This window comes from Onthophagus taurus, unplaced genomic scaffold (assembly GCF_036711975.1).
Source record: "Onthophagus taurus isolate NC unplaced genomic scaffold, IU_Otau_3.0 ScKx7SY_12, whole genome shotgun sequence".
Lineage (NCBI taxonomy): Eukaryota > Metazoa > Arthropoda > Insecta > Coleoptera > Scarabaeidae > Onthophagus > Onthophagus taurus.
Window position 1 is genome coordinate 725,078 of NW_027248937.1, and position 21,452 is coordinate 746,529.

A 21,452-nucleotide genomic window follows, 5' to 3' on the forward strand; every position below is an offset into this window, starting at 1 on the left:
GTAGTAAAAGTTTTTCTGTACTCTGCTTCCGATACCGTTTTTTTTCAACACTCTTCTATTTTTAACATTCTTGAAAAATTTTCGACATTGATGCATCTGGGAGCAAAAATGTTACAGACCATTGCGTTAAGGGTACAATTTGCTACAACTTTTGTAGTAAAAGTTTTTCTGTACTCTGCTTCCGCTACCGTTTTTTTTCAACACTCTTCTATTTTCCACATTTTTGAAAAATTCTCGATATTGATGCATCTGGGAGCAAAAATGTTACAGACTATTGCGTTAAGGGTACAATTTGCTACAACTTTTGTAGTAAAAGTTTTTCTGTACTCTGCTTCCGATACCGTTTTTTTTCAACACTCTTCTATTTTTAACATTTTTGAAAAATTCTCGATATTGATGCATCTGGGAGCAAAAATGTTACAGACCATTGCGTTAAGGGCACAATTTGCTACAACTTTTTTAGTAAAAGTTTTTCTGTACTCTGCTTCCGATACCGTTTTTTTTCAACACTCTTCTATTTTCCACATTCTTGAAAAATTTTCGACATTGATGCATCTGGGAGCAAAAATGTTACAGACCATTGCGTTAAGGGTACAATTTGCTACAACTTTTGTAGTAAAAGTTTTTCTGTACTCTGCTTCCGCTACCGTTTTTTTTCAACACTCTTCTATTTTCCACATTTTTGAAAAATTCTCGATATTGATGCATCTGGGAGCAAAAATGTTACAGACTATTGCGTTAAGGGTACAATTTGCTACAACTTTTGTAGTAAAAGTTTTTCTGTACTCTGCTTCCGATACCGTTTTTTTTCAACACTCTTCTATTTTCCACATTTTTGAAAAATTCTCGATATTGATGCATCTGGGAGCAAAAATGTTACAGACCATTGCGTTAAGGGCACAATTTGCTACAACTTTTGTAGTAAAAGTTTTTCTGTACTCTGCTTCCGATACCGTTTTTTTTCAACACTCTTCTATTTTCCACATTCTTGAAAAATTTTCGACATTGATGCATCTGGGAGCACAAATGTTACAGACCATTGCGTTAAGGGTACAATTTGCTACAACTTTTGTAGTAAGTTTTTCTGTACTCTGCTTCCGCTACCGTTTTTTTTCAACACTCTTCTATTTTCCACATTTTTGAAAAATTCTCGATATTGATGCATCTGGGAGCAAAAATGTTACAGACCATTGCGTTAAGGGTACAATTTGCTACAACTTTTGTAGTAAAAGTTTTTCTGTACTCTGCTTCCGATACCGTTTTTTTTCAACACTCTTCTATTTTCCACATTTTTGAAAAATTCTCGATATTGATGCATCTGGGAGCAAAAATGTTACAGACCATTGCGTTAAGAGCACAATTTGCTACAACTTTTGTAGTAAAAGTTTTTCTGTACTCTGCTTCCGATACCGTTTTTTTTCAACACTCTTCTATTTTCCACATTCTTGAAAAATTTTCGACATTGATGCATCTGGGAGCAAAAATGTTACAGACCATTGCGTTAAGGGTACAATTTGCTACAACTTTTGTAGTAAAAGTTTTTCTGTACTCTGCTTCCGCTACCGTTTTTTTTCAACACTCTTCTATTTTCCACATTTTTGAAAAATTCTCGATATTGATGCATCTGGGAGCAAAAATGTTACAGACTATTGCGTTAAGGGTACAATTTGCTACAACTTTTGTAGTAAAAGTTTTTCTGTACCCTGCTTCCGATACCGTTTTTTTTCAACACTCTTCTATTTTTAACATTTTTGAAAAATTCTCGATATTGATGCATCTGGGAGCAAAAATGTTACAGACCATTGCGTTAAGGGCACAATTTGCTACAACTTTTGTAGTAAAAGTTTTTCTGTACTCTGCTTCCGATACCGTTTTTTTTCAACACTCTTCTATTTTCCACATTCTTGAAAAATTTTCGACATTGATGCATCTGGGAGCAAAAATGTTACAGACCATTGCGTTAAGGGTACAATTTGCTACAACTTTTGTAGTAAAAGTTTTTCTGTACTCTGCTTCCGCTACCGTTTTTTTTCAACACTCTTCTATTTTCCACATTTTTGAAAAATTCTCGATATTGATGCATCTGGGAGCAAAAATGTTACAGACCATTGCGTTAAGGGTACAATTTGCTACAACTTTTGTAGTAAAAGTTTTACTGTACTCTGCTTCCGATACCGTTTTTTTTCAACACTCTTCTATTTTCCACATTTTTGAAAAATTCTCGATATTGATGCATCTGGGAGCAAAAATGTTACAGACCATTGCGTTAAGGGTACAATTTGCTACAACTTTTGTAGTAAAAGTTTTTCTGTACTCTGCTTCCGATACCGTTTTTTTTAAACACTCTTCTATTTTCCACATTTTTGAAAAATTCTCGATATTGATGCATCTGGGAGTAAAAATGTTACAGACCATTGCGTTAAGGGCACAATTTGCTACAACTTTTGTAGTAAAAGTTTTTCTGTACTCTGCTTCCGATACCGTTTTTTTTCAACTCTCTTCTATTTTTAACATTCTTGAAAAATTTTCGACATTGATGCATCTGGGAGCAAAAATGTTACAGACCATTGCGTTAAGGGTACAATTTGCTACAACTTTTGTAGTAAAAGTTTTTCTGTACTCTGCTTCCGCTACCGTTTTTTTTCAACACTCTTCTATTTTCCACATTTTTGAAAAATTCTCGATATTGATGCATCTGGGAGCAAAAATGTTACAGACCATTGCGTTAAGGGTACAATTTGCTACAACTTTTGTAGTAAAAGTTTTACTGTACTCTGTTTCCGATACCGTTTTTTTTCAACACTCTTCTATTTTCCACATTTTTGAAAAATTCTCGATATTGATGCATCTGGGAGCAAAAATGTTACAGACCATTGCGTTAAGGGTACAATTTGCTACAACTTTTGTAGTAAAAGTTTTTCTGTACTCTGCTTCCGCTACCGTTTTTTTTCAACACTCTTCTATTTTCCACATTTTTGAAAAATTCTCGATATTGATGCATCTGGGAGCAAAAATGTTACAGACCATTGCGTTAAGGGTACAATTTGCTACAACTTTTGTAGTAAAAGTTTTACTGTACTCTGCTTCCGATACCGTTTTTTTTCAACACTCTTCTATTTTCCACATTCTTGAAAAATTTTCGACATTGATGCATCTGGGAGCAAAAATGTTACAGACCATTGCGTTAAGGGCACAATTTGCTACAACTTTTGTAGTAAAAGTTTTTCTGTACTCTGCTTCCGATACCGTTTTTTTTCAACACTCTTCTATTTTTAACATTCTTGAAAAATTTTCGACATTGATGCATCTGGGAGCAAAAATGTTACAGACCATTGCGTTAAGGGTACAATTTGCTACAACTTTTGTAGTAAAAGTTTTTCTGTACTCTGCTTCCGCTACCGTTTTTTTTCAACACTCTTCTATTTTCCACATTTTTGAAAAATTCTCGATATTGATGCATCTGGGAGCAAAAATGTTACAGACTATTGCGTTAAGGGTACAATTTGCTACAACTTTTGTAGTAAAAGTTTTTCTGTACTCTGCTTCCGATACCGTTTTTTTTCAACACTCTTCTATTTTTAACATTTTTGAAAAATTCTCGATATTGATGCATCTGGGAGCAAAAATGTTACAGACCATTGCGTTAAGGGCACAATTTGCTACAACTTTTGTAGTAAAAGTTTTTCTGTACTCTGCTTCCGATACCGTTTTTTTTCAACACTCTTCTATTTTCCACATTCTTGAAAAATTTTCGACATTGATGCATCTGGGAGCAAAAATGTTACAGACCATTGCGTTAAGGGTACAATTTGCTACAACTTTTGTAGTAAAAGTTTTTCTGTACTCTGCTTCCGCTACCGTTTTTTTTCAACACTCTTCTATTTTCCACATTTTTGAAAAATTCTCGATATTGATGCATCTGGGAGCAAAAATGTTACAGACCATTGCGTTAAGGGTACAATTTGCTACAACTTTTGTAGTAAAAGTTTTACTGTACTCTGCTTCCGATACCGTTTTTTTTCAACACTCTTCTATTTTCCACATTTTTGAAAAATTCTCGATATTGATGCATCTGGTAGCAAAAATGTTACAGACCATTGTCTTAAGGGTACAATTTGCTGCAACTTTTGTAGTAAAAGTTTTTCTGTACTCTGCTTCCGATACCGTTTTTTTTCAAACACTCTTCTATTTTCCACATTCTTGAAAAATTTTCGACATTGATGCATCTGGGAGCAAAAATGTTACAGACCATTGCGTTAAGGGTACAATTTGCTACAACTTTTGTAGTAAAAGTTTTTCTGTACTCTGCTTCCGCTACCGTTTTTTTTCAACACTCTTCTATTTTCCACATTTTTGAAAAATTCTCGATATTGATGCATCTGGGAGCAAAAATGTTACAGACCATTGCGTTAAGGGTACAATTTGCTACAACTTTTGTAGTAAAAGTTTTACTGTACTCTGCTTCCGATACCGTTTTTTTTCAACACTCTTCTATTTTCCACATTCTTGAAAAATTTTCGACATTGATGCATCTGGGAGCAAAAATGTTATAGACCATTGCGTTAAGGGTACAATTTGCTACAACTTTTGTAGTAAAAGTTTTACTGTACTCTGCTTCCGATACCGTTTTTTTTCAACACTCTTCTATTTTCCACATTTTTGAAAAATTCTCGATATTGATGCATCTGGGAGCAAAAATGTTACAGACCATTGCGTTAAGGGCACAATTTGCTACAACTTTTGTAGTAAAAGTTTTTCTGTACTCTGCTTCCGATACCGTTTTTTTTCAACACTCTTCTATTTTTAACATTCTTGAAAAATTTTCGACATTGATGCATCTGGGAGCAAAAATGTTACAGACCATTGCGTTAAGGGTACAATTTGCTACAACTTTTGTAGTAAAAGTTTTTCTGTACTCTGCTTCCGCTACCGTTTTTTTTCAACACTCTTCTATTTTCCACATTTTTGAAAAATTCTCGATATTGATGCATCTGGGAGCAAAAATGTTACAGACTATTGCGTTAAGGGTACAATTTGCTACAACTTTTGTAGTAAAAGTTTTTCTGTACTCTGCTTCCGATACCGTTTTTTTTCAACACTCTTCTATTTTCCACATTTTTGAAAAATTCTCGATATTGATGCATCTGGGAGCAAAAATGTTACAGACCATTGCGTTAAGGGCACAATTTGCTACAACTTTTGTAGTAAAAGTTTTTCTGTACTCTGCTTCCGATACCGTTTTTTTTCAACACTCTTCTATTTTCCACATTCTTGAAAAATTTTCGACATTGATGCATCTGGGAGCACAAATGTTACAGACCATTGCGTTAAGGGTACAATTTGCTACAACTTTTGTAGTAAGTTTTTCTGTACTCTGCTTCCGCTACCGTTTTTTTTCAACACTCTTCTATTTTCCACATTTTTGAAAAATTCTCGATATTGATGCATCTGGGAGCAAAAATGTTACAGACCATTGCGTTAAGGGTACAATTTGCTACAACTTTTGTAGTAAAAGTTTTTCTGTACTCTGCTTCCGATACCGTTTTTTTTCAACACTCTTCTATTTTCCACATTTTTGAAAAATTCTCGATATTGATGCATCTGGGAGCAAAAATGTTACAGACCATTGCGTTAAGAGCACAATTTGCTACAACTTTTGTAGTAAAAGTTTTTCTGTACTCTGCTTCCGATACCGTTTTTTTTCAACACTCTTCTATTTTCCACATTCTTGAAAAATTTTCGACATTGATGCATCTGGGAGCAAAAATGTTACAGACCATTGCGTTAAGGGTACAATTTGCTACAACTTTTGTAGTAAAAGTTTTTCTGTACTCTGCTTCCGATACCGTTTTTTTTCAACACTCTTCTATTTTCCACATTCTTGAAAAATTTTCGACATTGATGCATCTGGGAGCAAAAATGTTACAGACCATTGCGTTAAGGGTACAATTTGCTACAACTTTTGTAGTAAAAGTTTTTCTGTACTCTGCTTCCGCTACCGTTTTTTTTCAACACTCTTCTATTTTCCACATTTTTGAAAAATTCTCGATATTGATGCATCTGGGAGCAAAAATGTTACAGACTATTGCGTTAAGGGTACAATTTGCTACAACTTTTGTAGTAAAAGTTTTTCTGTACCCTGCTTCCGATACCGTTTTTTTTCAACACTCTTCTATTTTTAACATTTTTGAAAAATTCTCGATATTGATGCATCTGGGAGCAAAAATGTTACAGACCATTGCGTTAAGGGCACAATTTGCTACAACTTTTGTAGTAAAAGTTTTTCTGTACTCTGCTTCCGATACCGTTTTTTTTCAACACTCTTCTATTTTCCACATTCTTGAAAAATTTTCGACATTGATGCATCTGGGAGCAAAAATGTTACAGACCATTGCGTTAAGGGTACAATTTGCTACAACTTTTGTAGTAAAAGTTTTTCTGTACTCTGCTTCCGCTACCGTTTTTTTTCAACACTCTTCTATTTTCCACATTTTTGAAAAATTCTCGATATTGATGCATCTGGGAGCAAAAATGTTACAGACCATTGCGTTAAGGGTACAATTTGCTACAACTTTTGTAGTAAAAGTTTTACTGTACTCTGCTTCCGATACCGTTTTTTTTCAACACTCTTCTATTTTCCACATTTTTGAAAAATTCTCGATATTGATGCATCTGGGAGCAAAAATGTTACAGACCATTGCGTTAAGGGTACAATTTGCTACAACTTTTGTAGTAAAAGTTTTTCTGTACTCTGCTTCCGATACCGTTTTTTTTAAACACTCTTCTATTTTCCACATTTTTGAAAAATTCTCGATATTGATGCATCTGGGAGTAAAAATGTTACAGACCATTGCGTTAAGGGCACAATTTGCTACAACTTTTGTAGTAAAAGTTTTTCTGTACTCTGCTTCCGATACCGTTTTTTTTCAACTCTCTTCTATTTTTAACATTCTTGAAAAATTTTCGACATTGATGCATCTGGGAGCAAAAATGTTACAGACCATTGCGTTAAGGGTACAATTTGCTACAACTTTTGTAGTAAAAGTTTTTCTGTACTCTGCTTCCGCTACCGTTTTTTTTCAACACTCTTCTATTTTCCACATTTTTGAAAAATTCTCGATATTGATGCATCTGGGAGCAAAAATGTTACAGACCATTGCGTTAAGGGTACAATTTGCTACAACTTTTGTAGTAAAAGTTTTACTGTACTCTGTTTCCGATACCGTTTTTTTTCAACACTCTTCTATTTTCCACATTTTTGAAAAATTCTCGATATTGATGCATCTGGGAGCAAAAATGTTACAGACCATTGCGTTAAGGGCACAATTTGCTACAAATTTTGTAGTAAAAGTTTTTCTGTACTCTGCTTCCGATACCGTTTTTTTTCAACACTCTTCTATTTTTAACATTCTTGAAAAATTTTCGACATTGATGCATCTGGGAGCAAAAATGTTACAGACCATTGCGTTAAGGGTACAATTTGCTACAACTTTTGTAGTAAAAGTTTTTCTGTACTCTGCTTCCGCTACCGTTTTTTTTCAACTCTCTTCTATTTTCCACATTTTTGAAAAATTCTCGATATTGATGCATCTGGGAGCAAAAATGTTACAGACCATTGCGTTAAGGGCACAATTTGCTACAACTTTTGTAGTAAAAGTTTTTCTGTACTCTGCTTCCGATACCGTTTTTTTTCAACACTCTTCTATTTTTAACATTCTTGAAAAATTTTCGACATTGATGCATCTGGGAGCAAAAATGTTACAGACCATTGCGTTAAGGGTACAATTTGCTACAACTTTTGTAGTAAAAGTTTTTCTGTACTCTGCTTCCGCTACCGTTTTTTTTCAACACTCTTCTATTTTCCACATTTTTGAAAAATTCTCGATATTGATGCATCTGGGAGCAAAAATGTTACAGACCATTGCGTTAAGGGTACAATTTGCTACAACTTTTGTTGTAAAAGTTTTACTGTACTCTGCTTCCGATACCGTTTTTTTTCAACACTCTTCTATTTTCCACATTTTTGAAAAATTCTCGATATTGATGCATCTGGTAGCAAAAATGTTACAGACCATTGTCTTAAGGGTAAAATTTGCTGCAACTTTTGTAGTAAAAGTTTTTCTGTACTCTGCTTCCGATACCGTTTTTTTTCAAACACTCTTCTATTTTCCACATTCTTGAAAAATTTTCGACATTGATGCATCTGGGAGCAAAAATGTTACAGACCATTGCGTTAAGGGTACAATTTGCTACAACTTTTGTAGTAAAAGTTTTTCTGTACTCTGCTTCCGCTACCGTTTTTTTTCAACACTCTTCTATTTTCCACATTTTTGAAAAATTTTCGACATTGATGCATCTGGGAGCAAAAATGTTACAGACCATTGCGTTAAGGGTACAATTTGCTACAACTTTTGTAGTAAAAGTTTTTCTGTACTCTGCTTCCGATACCGTTTTTTTTCAACACTCTTCTATTTTTAACATTCTTGAAAAATTTTCGACATTGATGCATCTGGGAGCAAAAATGTTACAGACCATTGCGTTAAGGGTACAATTTGCTACAACTTTTGTAGTAAAAGTTTTTCTGTACTCTGCTTCCGCTACCGTTTTTTTTCAACACTCTTCTATTTTCCACATTTTTGAAAAATTCTCGATATTGATGCATCTGGGAGCAAAAATGTTACAGACCATTGCGTTAAGGGTACAATTTGCTACAACTTTTGTTGTAAAAGTTTTACTGTACTCTGCTTCCGATACCGTTTTTTTTCAACACTCTTCTATTTTCCACATTTTTGAAAAATTCTCGATATTGATGCATCTGGTAGCAAAAATGTTACAGACCATTGTCTTAAGGGTAAAATTTGCTGCAACTTTTGTAGTAAAAGTTTTTCTGTACTCTGCTTCCGATACCGTTTTTTTTCAAACACTCTTCTATTTTCCACATTCTTGAAAAATTTTCGACATTGATGCATCTGGGAGCAAAAATGTTACAGACCATTGCGTTAAGGGTACAATTTGCTACAACTTTTGTAGTAAAAGTTTTTCTGTACTCTGCTTCCGCTACCGTTTTTTTTCAACACTCTTCTATTTTCCACATTTTTGAAAAATTCTCGATATTGATGCATCTGGGAGCAAAAATGTTACAGACCATTGCGTTAAGGGTACAATTTGCTACAACTTTTGTAGTAAAAGTTTTACTGTACTCTGCTTCCGATACCGTTTTTTTTCAACACTCTTCTATTTTCCACATTCTTGAAAAATTTTCGACATTGATGCATCTGGGAGCAAAAATGTTACAGACCATTGCGTTAAGGGTACAATTTGCTACAACTTTTGTAGTAAAAGTTTTACTGTACTCTGCTTCCGATACCGTTTTTTTTCAACACTCTTCTATTTTCCACATTCTTGAAAAATTTTCGACATTGATGCATCTGGGAGCAAAAATGTTACAGACCATTGCGTTAAGGGTACAATTTGCTACAACTTTTGTAGTAAAAGTTTTACTGTACTCTGCTTCCGATACCGTTTTTTTTCAACACTCTTCTATTTTTAACATTCTTGAAAAATTTTCGACATTGATGCATCTGGGAGCAAAAATGTTACAGACCATTGCGTTAAGGGTACAATTTGCTACAACTTTTGTAGTAAAAGTTTTTCTGTACTCTGCTTCCGCTACCGTTTTTTTTCAACACTCTTCTATTTTCCACATTTTTGAAAAATTCTCGATATTGATGCATCTGGGAGCAAAAATGTTACAGACCATTGCGTTAAGGGTACAATTTGCTACAACTTTTGTAGTAAAAGTTTTACTGTACTCTGCTTCCGATACCGTTTTTTTTCAACACTCTTCTATTTTCCACATTCTTGAAAAATTTTCGACATTGATGCATCTGGGAGCAAAAATGTTATAGACCATTGCGTTAAGGGTACAATTTGCTACAACTTTTGTAGTAAAAGTTTTACTGTACTCTGCTTCCGATACCGTTTTTTTTCAACACTCTTCTATTTTCCACATTTTTGAAAAATTCTCGATATTGATGCATCTGGGAGCAAAAATGTTACAGACCATTGCGTTAAGGGCACAATTTGCTACAACTTTTGTAGTAAAAGTTTTTCTGTACTCTGCTTCCGATACCGTTTTTTTTCAACACTCTTCTATTTTTAACATTCTTGAAAAATTTTCGACATTGATGCATCTGGGAGCAAAAATGTTACAGACCATTGCGTTAAGGGTACAATTTGCTACAACTTTTGTAGTAAAAGTTTTTCTGTACTCTGCTTCCGCTACCGTTTTTTTTCAACACTCTTCTATTTTCCACATTTTTGAAAAATTCTCGATATTGATGCATCTGGGAGCAAAAATGTTACAGACTATTGCGTTAAGGGTACAATTTGCTACAACTTTTGTAGTAAAAGTTTTTCTGTACTCTGCTTCCGATACCGTTTTTTTTCAACACTCTTCTATTTTTAACATTTTTGAAAAATTCTCGATATTGATGCATCTGGGAGCAAAAATGTTACAGACCATTGCGTTAAGGGCACAATTTGCTACAACTTTTGTAGTAAAAGTTTTTCTGTACTCTGCTTCCGATACCGTTTTTTTTCAACACTCTTCTATTTTCCACATTCTTGAAAAATTTTCGACATTGATGCATCTGGGAGCAAAAATGTTACAGACCATTGCGTTAAGGGTACAATTTGCTACAACTTTTGTAGTAAAAGTTTTTCTGTACTCTGCTTCCGCTACCGTTTTTTTTCAACACTCTTCTATTTTCCACATTTTTGAAAAATTCTCGATATTGATGCATCTGGTAGCAAAAATGTTACAGACCATTGTCTTAAGGGTACAATTTGCTGCAACTTTTGTAGTAAAAGTTTTTCTGTACTCTGCTTCCGATACCGTTTTTTTTCAAACACTCTTCTATTTTCCACATTCTTGAAAAATTTTCGACATTGATGCATCTGGGAGCAAAAATGTTACAGACCATTGCGTTAAGGGTACAATTTGCTACAACTTTTGTAGTAAAAGTTTTTCTGTACTCTGCTTCCGCTACCGTTTTTTTTCAACACTCTTCTATTTTCCACATTTTTGAAAAATTCTCGATATTGATGCATCTGGGAGCAAAAATGTTACAGACCATTGCGTTAAGGGTACAATTTGCTACAACTTTTGTAGTAAAAGTTTTACTGTACTCTGCTTCCGATACCGTTTTTTTTCAACACTCTTCTATTTTCCACATTCTTGAAAAATTTTCGACATTGATGCATCTGGGAGCAAAAATGTTATAGACCATTGCGTTAAGGGTACAATTTGCTACAACTTTTGTAGTAAAAGTTTTACTGTACTCTGCTTCCGATACCGTTTTTTTTCAACACTCTTCTATTTTCCACATTTTTGAAAAATTCTCGATATTGATGCATCTGGGAGCAAAAATGTTACAGACCATTGCGTTAAGGGCACAATTTGCTACAACTTTTGTAGTAAAAGTTTTTCTGTACTCTGCTTCCGATACCGTTTTTTTTCAACACTCTTCTATTTTTAACATTCTTGAAAAATTTTCGACATTGATGCATCTGGGAGCAAAAATGTTACAGACCATTGCGTTAAGGGTACAATTTGCTACAACTTTTGTAGTAAAAGTTTTTCTGTACTCTGCTTCCGCTACCGTTTTTTTTCAACACTCTTCTATTTTCCACATTTTTGAAAAATTCTCGATATTGATGCATCTGGGAGCAAAAATGTTACAGACTATTGCGTTAAGGGTACAATTTGCTACAACTTTTGTAGTAAAAGTTTTTCTGTACTCTGCTTCCGATACCGTTTTTTTTCAACACTCTTCTATTTTTAACATTTTTGAAAAATTCTCGATATTGATGCATCTGGGAGCAAAAATGTTACAGACCATTGCGTTAAGGGCACAATTTGCTACAACTTTTGTAGTAAAAGTTTTTCTGTACTCTGCTTCCGATACCGTTTTTTTTCAACACTCTTCTATTTTCCACATTCTTGAAAAATTTTCGACATTGATGCATCTGGGAGCAAAAATGTTACAGACCATTGCGTTAAGGGTACAATTTGCTACAACTTTTGTAGTAAAAGTTTTTCTGTACTCTGCTTCCGCTACCGTTTTTTTTCAACACTCTTCTATTTTCCACATTTTTGAAAAATTCTCGATATTGATGCATCTGGGAGCAAAAATGTTACAGACCATTGCGTTAAGGGTACAATTTGCTACAACTTTTGTAGTAAAAGTTTTACTGTACTCTGCTTCCGATACCGTTTTTTTTCAACACTCTTCTATTTTCCACATTTTTGAAAAATTCTCGATATTGATGCATCTGGTAGCAAAAATGTTACAGACCATTGTCTTAAGGGTACAATTTGCTGCAACTTTTGTAGTAAAAGTTTTTCTGTACTCTGCTTCCGATACCGTTTTTTTTCAAACACTCTTCTATTTTCCACATTCTTGAAAAATTTTCGACATTGATGCATCTGGGAGCAAAAATGTTACAGACCATTGCGTTAAGGGTACAATTTGCTACAACTTTTGTAGTAAAAGTTTTTCTGTACTCTGCTTCCGCTACCGTTTTTTTTCAACACTCTTCTATTTTCCACATTTTTGAAAAATTCTCGATATTGATGCATCTGGGAGCAAAAATGTTACAGACCATTGCGTTAAGGGTACAATTTGCTACAACTTTTGTAGTAAAAGTTTTACTGTACTCTGCTTCCGATACCGTTTTTTTTCAACACTCTTCTATTTTCCACATTCTTGAAAAATTTTCGACATTGATGCATCTGGGAGCAAAAATGTTATAGACCATTGCGTTAAGGGTACAATTTGCTACAACTTTTGTAGTAAAAGTTTTACTGTACTCTGCTTCCGATACCGTTTTTTTTCAACACTCTTCTATTTTCCACATTTTTGAAAAATTCTCGATATTGATGCATCTGGGAGCAAAAATGTTACAGACCATTGCGTTAAGGGCACAATTTGCTACAACTTTTGTAGTAAAAGTTTTTCTGTACTCTGCTTCCGATACCGTTTTTTTTCAACACTCTTCTATTTTTAACATTCTTGAAAAATTTTCGACATTGATGCATCTGGGAGCAAAAATGTTACAGACCATTGCGTTAAGGGTACAATTTGCTACAACTTTTGTAGTAAAAGTTTTTCTGTACTCTGCTTCCGCTACCGTTTTTTTTCAACACTCTTCTATTTTCCACATTTTTGAAAAATTCTCGATATTGATGCATCTGGGAGCAAAAATGTTACAGACTATTGCGTTAAGGGTACAATTTGCTACAACTTTTGTAGTAAAAGTTTTTCTGTACTCTGCTTCCGATACCGTTTTTTTTCAACACTCTTCTATTTTCCACATTCTTGAAAAATTTTCGACATTGATGCATCTGGGAGCAAAAATGTTACAGACCATTGCGTTAAGGGTACAATTTGCTACAACTTTTGTAGTAAAAGTTTTTCTGTACTCTGCTTCCGCTACCGTTTTTTTTCAACACTCTTCTATTTTCCACATTTTTGAAAAATTCTCGATATTGATGCATCTGGTAGCAAAAATGTTACAGACCATTGTCTTAAGGGTACAATTTGCTGCAACTTTTGTAGTAAAAGTTTTTCTGTACTCTGCTTCCGATACCGTTTTTTTTCAAACACTCTTCTATTTTCCACATTCTTGAAAAATTTTCGACATTGATGCATCTGGGAGCAAAAATGTTACAGACCATTGCGTTAAGGGTACAATTTGCTACAACTTTTGTAGTAAAAGTTTTTCTGTACTCTGCTTCCGCTACCGTTTTTTTTCAACACTCTTCTATTTTCCACATTTTTGAAAAATTCTCGATATTGATGCATCTGGGAGCAAAAATGTTACAGACCATTGCGTTAAGGGTACAATTTGCTACAACTTTTGTAGTAAAAGTTTTACTGTACTCTGCTTCCGATACCGTTTTTTTTCAACACTCTTCTATTTTCCACATTCTTGAAAAATTTTCGACATTGATGCATCTGGGAGCAAAAATGTTATAGACCATTGCGTTAAGGGTACAATTTGCTACAACTTTTGTAGTAAAAGTTTTACTGTACTCTGCTTCCGATACCGTTTTTTTTCAACACTCTTCTATTTTCCACATTTTTGAAAAATTCTCGATATTGATGCATCTGGGAGCAAAAATGTTACAGACCATTGCGTTAAGGGCACAATTTGCTACAACTTTTGTAGTAAAAGTTTTTCTGTACTCTGCTTCCGATACCGTTTTTTTTCAACACTCTTCTATTTTTAACATTCTTGAAAAATTTTCGACATTGATGCATCTGGGAGCAAAAATGTTACAGACCATTGCGTTAAGGGTACAATTTGCTACAACTTTTGTAGTAAAAGTTTTTCTGTACTCTGCTTCCGCTACCGTTTTTTTTCAACACTCTTCTATTTTCCACATTTTTGAAAAATTCTCGATATTGATGCATCTGGGAGCAAAAATGTTACAGACTATTGCGTTAAGGGTACAATTTGCTACAACTTTTGTAGTAAAAGTTTTTCTGTACTCTGCTTCCGATACCGTTTTTTTTCAACACTCTTCTATTTTTAACATTTTTGAAAAATTCTCGATATTGATGCATCTGGGAGCAAAAATGTTACAGACCATTGCGTTAAGGGCACAATTTGCTACAACTTTTGTAGTAAAAGTTTTTCTGTACTCTGCTTCCGATACCGTTTTTTTTCAACACTCTTCTATTTTCCACATTCTTGAAAAATTTTCGACATTGATGCATCTGGGAGCAAAAATGTTACAGACCATTGCGTTAAGGGTACAATTTGCTACAACTTTTGTAGTAAAAGTTTTTCTGTACTCTGCTTCCGCTACCGTTTTTTTTCAACACTCTTCTATTTTCCACATTTTTGAAAAATTCTCGATATTGATGCATCTGGGAGCAAAAATGTTACAGACCATTGCGTTAAGGGTACAATTTGCTACAACTTTTGTAGTAAAAGTTTTACTGTACTCTGCTTCCGATACCGTTTTTTTTCAACACTCTTCTATTTTCCACATTTTTGAAAAATTCTCGATATTGATGCATCTGGTAGCAAAAATGTTACAGACCATTGTCTTAAGGGTACAATTTGCTGCAACTTTTGTAGTAAAAGTTTTTCTGTACTCTGCTTCCGATACCGTTTTTTTTCAAACACTCTTCTATTTTCCACATTCTTGAAAAATTTTCGACATTGATGCATCTGGGAGCAAAAATGTTACAGACCATTGCGTTAAGGGTACAATTTGCTACAACTTTTGTAGTAAAAGTTTTTCTGTACTCTGCTTCCGCTACCGTTTTTTTTCAACACTCTTCTATTTTCCACATTTTTGAAAAATTCTCGATATTGATGCATCTGGGAGCAAAAATGTTACAGACCATTGCGTTAAGGGTACAATTTGCTACAACTTTTGTAGTAAAAGTTTTACTGTACTCTGCTTCCGATACCGTTTTTTTTCAACACTCTTCTATTTTCCACATTCTTGAAAAATTTTCGACATTGATGCATCTGGGAGCAAAAATGTTATAGACCATTGCGTTAAGGGTACAATTTGCTACAACTTTTGTAGTAAAAGTTTTACTGTACTCTGCTTCCGATACCGTTTTTTTTCAACACTCTTCTATTTTCCACATTTTTGAAAAATTCTCGATATTGATGCATCTGGGAGCAAAAATGTTACAGACCATTGCGTTAAGGGCACAATTTGCTACAACTTTTGTAGTAAAAGTTTTTCTGTACTCTGCTTCCGATACCGTTTTTTTTCAACACTCTTCTATTTTTAACATTCTTGAAAAATTTTCGACATTGATGCATCTGGGAGCAAAAATGTTACAGACCATTGCGTTAAGGGTACAATTTGCTACAACTTTTGTAGTAAAAGTTTTTCTGTACTCTGCTTCCGCTACCGTTTTTTTTCAACACTCTTCTATTTTCCACATTTTTGAAAAATTCTCGATATTGATGCATCTGGGAGCAAAAATGTTACAGACTATTGCGTTAAGGGTACAATTTGCTACAACTTTTGTAGTAAAAGTTTTTCTGTACTCTGCTTCCGATACCGTTTTTTTTCAACACTCTTCTATTTTTAACATTTTTGAAAAATTCTCGATATTGATGCATCTGGGAGCAAAAATGTTACAGACCATTGCGTTAAGGGCACAATTTGCTACAACTTTTGTAGTAAAAGTTTTTCTGTACTCTGCTTCCGATACCGTTTTTTTTCAACACTCTTCTATTTTCCACATTCTTGAAAAATTTTCGACATTGATGCATCTGGGAGCAAAAATGTTACAGACCATTGCGTTAAGGGTACAATTTGCTACAACTTTTGTAGTAAAAGTTTTTCTGTACTCTGCTTCCGCTACCGTTTTTTTTCAACACTCTTCTATTTTCCACATTTTTGAAAAATTCTCGATATTGATGCATCTGGTAGCAAAAATGTTACAGACCATTGTCTTAAGGGTACAATTTGCTGCAACTTTTGTAGTAAAAGTTTTTCTGTACTCTGCTTCCGATACCGTTTTTTTTCAAACACTCTTCTATTTTCCACATTCTTGAAAAATTTTCGACATTGATGCATCTGGGAGCAAAAATGTTACAGACCATTGCGTTAAGGGTACAATTTGCTACAACTTTTGTAGTAAAAGTTTTTCTGTACTCTGCTTCCGCTACCGTTTTTTTTCAACACTCTTCTATTTTCCACATTTTTGAAAAATTCTCGATATTGATGCATCTGGGAGCAAAAATGTTACAGACCATTGCGTTAAGGGTACAATTTGCTACAACTTTTGTAGTAAAAGTTTTACTGTACTCTGCTTCCGATACCGTTTTTTTTCAACACTCTTCTATTTTCCACATTCTTGAAAAATTTTCGACATTGATGCATCTGGGAGCAAAAATGTTATAGACCATTGCGTTAAGGGTACAATTTGCTACAACTTTTGTAGTAAAAGTTTTACTGTACTCTGCTTCCGATACCGTTTTTTTTCAACACTCTTCTATTTTCCACATTTTTGAAAAATTCTCGATATTGATGCATCTGGGAGCAAAAATGTTACAGACCATTGCGTTAAGGGCACAATTTGCTACAACTTTTGTAGTAAAAGTTTTTCTGTACTCTGCTTCCGATACCGTTTTTTTTCAACACTCTTCTATTTTTAACATTCTTGAAAAATTTTCGACATTGATGCATCTGGGAGCAAAAATGTTACAGACCATTGCGTTAAGGGTACAATTTGCTACAACTTTTGTAGTAAAAGTTTTTCTGTACTCTGCTTCCGCTACCGTTTTTTTTCAACACTCTTCTATTTTCCACATTTTTGAAAAATTCTCGATATTGATGCATCTGGGAGCAAAAATGTTACAGACTATTGCGTTAAGGGTACAATTTGCTACAACTTTTGTAGTAAAAGTTTTTCTGTACTCTGCTTCCGATACCGTTTTTTTTCAACACTCTTCTATTTTTAACATTTTTGAAAAATTCTCGATATTGATGCATCTGGGAGCAAAAATGTTACAGACCATTGCGTTAAGGGCACAATTTGCTACAACTTTTGTAGTAAAAGTTTTTCTGTACTCTGCTTCCGATACCGTTTTTTTTCAACACTCTTCTATTTTCCACATTCTTGAAAAATTTTCGACATTGATGCATCTGGGAGCAAAAATGTTACAGACCATTGCGTTAAGGGTACAATTTGCTACAACTTTTGTAGTAAAAGTTTTTCTGTACTCTGCTTCCGCTACCGTTTTTTTTCAACACTCTTCTATTTTCCACATTTTTGAAAAATTCTCGATATTGATGCATCTGGGAGCAAAAATGTTACAGACCATTGCGTTAAGGGTACAATTTGCTACAACTTTTGTAGTAAAAGTTTTACTGTACTCTGCTTCCGATACCGTTTTTTTTCAACACTCTTCTATTTTCCACATTTTTGAAAAATTCTCGATATTGATGCATCTGGTAGCAAAAATGTTACAGACCATTGTCTTAAGGGTACAATTTGCTGCAACTTTTGTAGTAAAAGTTTTTCTGTACTCTGCTTCCGATACCGTTTTTTTTCAAACACTCTTCTATTTTCCACATTCTTGAAAAATTTTCGACATTGATGCATCTGGGAGCAAAAATGTTACAGACCATTGCGTTAAGGGTACAATTTGCTACAACTTTTGTAGTAAAAGTTTTTCTGTACTCTGCTTCCGCTACCGTTTTTTTTCAACACTCTTCTATTTTCCACATTTTTGAAAAATTCTCGATATTGATGCATCTGGGAGCAAAAATGTTACAGACCATTGCGTTAAGGGTACAATTTGCTACAACTTTTGTAGTAAAAGTTTTACTGTACTCTGCTTCCGATACCGTTTTTTTTCAACACTCTTCTATTTTCCACATTCTTGAAAAATTTTCGACATTGATGCATCTGGGAGCAAAAATGTTATAGACCATTGCGTTAAGGGTACAATTTGCTACAACTTTTGTAGTAAAAGTTTTACTGTACTCTGCTTCCGATACCGTTTTTTTTCAACACTCTTCTATTTTCCACATTTTTGAAAAATTCTCGATATTGATGCATCTGGGAGCAAAAATGTTACAGACCATTGCGTTAAGGGCACAATTTGCTACAACTTTTGTAGTAAAAGTTTTTCTGTACTCTGCTTCCGATACCGTTTTTTTTCAACACTCTTCTATTTTTAACATTCTTGAAAAATTTTCGACATTGATGCATCTGGGAGCAAAAATGTTACAGACCATTGCGTTAAGGGTACAATTTGCTACAACTTTTGTAGTAAAAGTTTTTCTGTACTCTGCTTCCGCTACCGTTTTTTTTCAACACTCTTCTATTTTCCACATTTTTGAAAAATTCTCGATATTGATGCATCTGGGAGCAAAAATGTTACAGACTATTGCGTTAAGGGTACAATTTGCTACAACTTTTGTAGTAAAAGTTTTTCTGTACTCTGCTTCCGATACCGTTTTTTTTCAACACTCTTCTATTTTTAACATTTTTGAAAAATTCTCGATATTGATGCATCTGGGAGCAAAAATGTTACAGACCATTGCGTTAAGGGCACAATTTGCTACAACTTTTGTAGTAAAAGTTTTTCTGTACTCTGCTTCCGATACCGTTTTTTTTCAACACTCTTCTATTTTCCACATTCTTGAAAAATTTTCGACATTGATGCATCTGGGAGCAAAAATGTTACAGACCATTGCGTTAAGGGTACAATTTGCTACAACTTTTGTAGTAAAAGTTTTTCTGTACTCTGCTTCCGCTACCGTTTTTTTTCAACACTCTTCTATTTTCCACATTTTTGAAAAATTCTCGATATTGATGCATCTGGTAGCAAAAATGTTACAGACCATTGTCTTAAGGGTACAATTTGCTGCAACTTTTGTAGTAAAAGTTTTTCTGTACTCTGCTTCCGATACCGTTTTTTTTCAAACACTCTTCTATTTTCCACATTCTTGAAAAATTTTCGACATTGATGCATCTGGGAGCAAAAATGTTACAGACCATTGCGTTAAGGGTACAATTTGCTACAACTTTTGTAGTAAAAGTTTTTCTGTACTCTGCTTCCGCTACCGTTTTTTTTCAACACTCTTCTATTTTCCACATTTTTGAAAAATTCTCGATATTGATGCATCTGGGAGCAAAAATGTTACAGACCATTGCGTTAAGGGTACAATTTGCTACAACTTTTGTAGTAAAAGTTTTACTGTACTCTGCTTCCGATACCGTTTTTTTTCAACACTCTTCTATTTTCCACATTCTTGAAAAATTTTCGACATTGATGCATCTGGGAGCAAAAATGTTATAGACCATTGCGTTAAGGGTACAATTTGCTACAACTTTTGTAGTAAAAGTTTTACTGTACTCTGCTTCCGATACCGTTTTTTTTCAACACTCTTCTATTTTCCACATTTTTGAAAAATTCTCGATATTGATGCATCTGGGAGCAAAAATGTTACAGACCATTGCGTTAAGGGCACAATTTGCTACAACTTTTGTAGTAAAAGTTTTTCTGTACTCTGCTTCCGATACCGTTTTTTTTCAACACTCTTCTATTTTTAACATTCTTGAAAAATTTTCGACATTGATGCATCTGGGAGCAAAAATGTTACAGACCATTGCGTTAAGGGTACAATTTGCTACAACTTTTGTAGTAAAAGTTTTTCTGTACTCTGCTTCCGCTACCGTTTTTTTTCAACACTCTTCTATTTTCCACATTTTTGAAAAATTCTCGATATTGATGCATCTGGGAGCAAAAATGTTACAGACTATTGCGTTAAGGGTACAATTTGCTACAACTTTTGTAGTAAAAGTTTTTCTGTACTCTGCTTCCGATACCGTTTTTTTTCAACACTCTTCTATTTTTAACATTTTTGAAAAATTCTCGATATTGATGCATCTGGGAGCAAAAATGTTACAGACCATTGCGTTAAGGGCACAATTTGCTACAACTTTTGTAGTAAAAGTTTTTCTGTACTCTGCTTCCGATACCGTTTTTTTTCAACACTCTTCTATTTTCCACATTCTTGAAAAATTTTCGACATTGATGCATCTGGGAGCAAAAATGTTACAGACCATTGCGTTAAGGGTACAATTTGCTACAACTTTTGTAGTAAAAGTTTTTCTGTACTCTGCTTCCGCTACCGTTTTTTTTCAACACTCTTCTATTTTCCACATTTTTGAAAAATTCTCGATATTGATGCATCTGGGAGCAAAAATGTTACAGACCATTGCGTTAAGGGTACAATTTGCTACAACTTTTGTAGTAAAAGTTTTACTGTACTCTGCTTCCGATACCGTTTTTTTTCAACACTCTTCTATTTTCCACATTTTTGAAAAATTCTCGATATTGATGCATCTGGTAGCAAAAATGTTACAGACCATTGTCTTAAGGGTACAATTTGCTGCAACTTTTGTAGTAAAAGTTTTTCTGTACTCTGCTTCCGATACCGTTTTTTTTCAAACACTCTTCTATTTTCCACATTCTTGAAAAATTTTCGACATTGATGCATCTGGGAGCAAAAATGTTACAGACCATTGCGTTAAGGGTACAATTTGCTACAACTTTTGTAGTAAAAGTTTTTCTGTACTCTGCTTCCGATACCGTTTTTTTTCAACACTCTTCTATTTTCCACATTTTTGAAAAATTCTCGATATTGATGCATCTGGGAGCAAAAATGTTACAGACCATTGCGTTAAGGGTACAATTTGCTACAACTTTTGTAGTAAAAGTTTTACTGTACTCTGCTTCCGATACCGTTTTTTTTCAACACTCTTCTATTTTCCACATTCTTGAAAAATTTTCGACATTGATGCATCTGGGAGCAAAAATGTTATAGACCATTGCGTTAAGGGTACAATTTGCTACAACTTTTGTAGTAAAAGTTTTACTGTACTCTG